Source organism: Amblyomma mixtum, chromosome 7 (genome assembly GCF_055824585.1).
Source record: "Amblyomma mixtum isolate Tamu chromosome 7, ASM5582458v1, whole genome shotgun sequence".
In the NCBI taxonomy this organism is placed as follows: domain Eukaryota; kingdom Metazoa; phylum Arthropoda; class Arachnida; order Ixodida; family Ixodidae; genus Amblyomma; species Amblyomma mixtum.
Window position 1 is genome coordinate 135219918 of NC_143018.1, and position 3535 is coordinate 135223452.

At 46.1% G+C, this 3535-nt stretch overlaps 1 long non-coding RNA gene across 1 annotated transcript; it reads right to left on the reverse strand.

Annotated features, from left to right (window-relative positions):
- Positions 1 to 394: 394 nt before the first annotated feature.
- Positions 395 to 3138, reverse strand: LOC149337654 (uncharacterized). Its single transcript, XR_016284648.1, has 2 exons — positions 2366 to 3138; positions 395 to 579 (listed from the first exon to the last, which is right to left on the reverse strand). It is a non-coding gene; the product is annotated as an uncharacterized LOC149337654 (long non-coding RNA).
- Positions 3139 to 3535: the final 397 nt, after the last annotated feature.

Consider the following 3535-nt stretch of genomic DNA (forward strand, 5'->3'; position numbering starts at 1 on the left):
TGTATGTTCAGTATTTCGAACCACATTAACGATTACGAAAATTTAAAAGCTAAGGTTATCTTTTTTTACTGACGGCCTTCATTTTCGCGATACAGACTTACGCCCCAAAATCAAAATTATGAAAGCTGATTAGTTAAATATAATTAATCATTTTTCAGATTATTGAGCTCTATTACGCACATAATGCCCGTCTTGCTGTACGGTCCACCTTCACTGACCAAACCGACATCTCTCGCACTTTGTAAAATAAAAATCTGTAAACGTTAAAAAATGTCATCCAATACATATCTCTAAGTGCTGCTTTAAATTGAAAAACCACTCGGTTTTATGCTGCTCTAAAGCTCCTGATAATCATATAGCATAGGTAACACAAGTAACACAATTACCACATAGAAATTGCGCAGGAAATTTTATTGGGGTACATTTAATGCTCTTGTGGTTCTATAGTTCTGTATGCTTCTTATCGTCGATGCTTTTCTTTCTCGCTCCTTATTTCGCTGAGTTTAGTGCCCACGGCCAGCAACAGCAGCTTTCCGGAGAGCTCCCGCCCCTTCTTGGTCGGCAGGGCCGTTGTGTAGGCTGCGTGGGAGATAATTTAGAGCGATCATGATATAAATCTGCGCAGAACTTGTGCACATGGCCACAGTAGCATAAGTTGAAGAATTATGCACTGAATCCGAGACACCCTACCGTAAAATCCATTGTGGGATATTAAAGGTGCCCTGCGACGTACATAAAGCATGGGTTCTTTAATCTTTGTATGCAGAGTAAGGGACATTGTGAGTCCTGAACGCGCAATGAGATCACCGAAATCATAATATTTGATATTTTAATCTTCGCTAGAAATGCTTGTTTCGAGCCGATGGTGTCGCAACGCGGCGGCCATTTGCGGCAGCGGAAATGAGGTGGCATCTAGATAGAGCGCTGCCTTTCTCATTGATTGGGCGTCCAGTTTGCATATTGTTCCTTCATACTTGTGAAATGGATCCAAAATATTATGTCTCTGAGTACTGAAAGCTTTTTCGCATGCCACAAAAACTGGAAATAAGCAGGGAAAGCGAACGAAAACTAACAAGAATGCAGCTAGGGGCGACACTTTCCATTCCGCTTCAAACCTTCATGGCGGCCAGCGCTGTTCAAAAAACGTTGGCTCAGACCAGAAAGCGCGCGCGTCGAGACCGGCCGTGACCATACCAAGACGGCAGCGAAAAAAAAGCCAGTCGATACACCTTGCCCAAAATGTGAAGAGAAAGGCGGGACAGGAGACGGGAGTCGAGTTTGGGGGGGAGGGGGGCTACCGCTGACAGCCTTAGAGTCCGACTAAAAAAGAAACTTCGGGAAGCTTCCTTTGTCGTTAGTCCCCCCTGCCCTTACTACGGTGTCGCGTACACGGGGGGAAGACGCCGTCAAAATGCGCGGCTGTCTACAGCCCCGACAAAGCAACAACTGCATGCACGCTTCCGCTGCGTGGGCGCTAGGCGCGGTTCTGATTTGTAGCGCCCAATCTCGGTACTGGGTGAGTGAAATGGGAGAGGGAAATGCGTTTTCGTCTGAGCTTTTCATTTCGAATTTTTAGAGTGGAATAACTTTCGCTTGCATGCTCCGATTTCAATAATTCTTTTTGCTCTGGTCTCTGGAACGCATGATGAATCTATTTAATAATATTAACTGGTACAGAGCAAATCATCGCGATGCCCCTTTAAAAGCTTAGCCTCATGCTTTTTTTTGGGGGGGGGGGGCTTTACCATTAAAGTTTCCTGGCACAACCGCGAACGGAAACAGTTATACGCCAATTGTTTCTGAAACACGTTCGTTCGCACTAACCACCCGAAATAAAACGCGTACCAGCTCTTCATTCCACTGCTCCTGCTTAGCTGTAGAGCGCAAGCCTTGTGGCAAATGTAATGGGGCCATTGTAGCCTAATTGGATACGCAGAACGCAGCAATGCTGATCCCGTGTTAAAATAGAATTAGCACTATTACTTACGACAATGAAAAGGGTTCAGTTCCTGATACGTGCATATGACAGAATCCATGACAGGTTGTTGTCTACGTCTCGTTACTTAGAAAATACATCCCTAACTAGCCCCGCAATGTGCTTAGCGAGGTTAGTCTATGTTTTTTGCGTTACACAATTCATATCATGCACTTGAACTACCGCTGGCAGGAACGCAACTCGGTGGCGGTAAAAATTTAGCTACTGAAAAATGAGAGATTACTCTCCGACTGCACATAGAAATAAATCATGCATTATGATACCATTTAGCTTAATTTATAGCCCTATCATCGAAAACTTCCGACGGCATTGGCAAAGGTAACCAACAAAGCAATACGGGAAAAACAGTAAATGGTTGTTCACGCTTACCTGAAATATTGATGATTGCAGGTTCACAGAAACCTTGGTATTTCCCGCTCACTTGCACCCTGGATCCTTCCGATGGCTCATCATCCCATGCATGCTTGGCGCAGGTCATTTTCACGACGTCAAAAGTGTCTTCTTCCTCAAAACGCACAAGTGTGGCGCTGTACCATGATTTCAAATGAAAAACAAGTGGATGCAACAACGGGTATAACCGGAAATTGCTCGCCCGGCACGAAAGTGCGTAGCACACTGCAGAGTCCTGCTTCTAGCTCTGTGCAACAGACGACAGTCAAGGGTGGCGCCACCAATGCCTTCCTTAGCAGATATCTGTGCATATCTGTGCATGTCAGATATCGGCACCTGCGCACGGGCGCTCGCGCGCGCGTCAGAAGCGGGGTCCGGTTTACAACAATGGGAGGACCGCGGGGGCTGTCGGGGACTCTTTTTCTTCATGGCTTGAAGCTCTCCTCCCCTAAATTTTCTTGGAATCCTTGCAGCTCCCCAACCATCTCTTGTTCACGGCTTGACATTTTTTTCAGTCGGCTCCCGAGGGAGAGCGAGCCAGCACCAGGAGCATGGAGGTTCATGCCACTTTTCGACGCCCGTCGCGGTGCGTGCTGGGCGCACAGGCGCTTCGCGTGTATGCCTTGGAAGTGTCCATCGAGATGGGGCTTTATATCGCGTGTATCTTTATCAAAATAAATATAACTAACGATACCCCTGCTGCGTCGTGTTTTCGGATCACTCTGTAGGACGTATTATGTAAACTGAACCGAATAAATATTTCGTCCTATCTCCATAAACCAAAGAGAGGCTTGATTGAAACCTGTTATATTCGAAGTGATTGTTAAAGCGAATTTCGAAAATCGCTAGCTCTCTGCTCCTTGTGCTGGACACTGCGCAATGAATTCGACCATACATCACGTCAGATACATCACAAAGGTCCCAATCGCCTTTCCTAGAGATTGATACGATGCGCAGCTTGACGTTTGCATTCGCTCGCAGATTTAGCATCTGCTTGTTCCGCAGATTCGGCACCCCATGCGTGAGCGGTCTTCTCTTCTTGAATGCCTATACTAGCTGCCCGTTGTGGCACATAATCACGTCATTTTACATGTTTGTTGCTTTAGGACAGGGTAGATTACGGGAAAGTTTCAGCTGGTTATCAAAGGT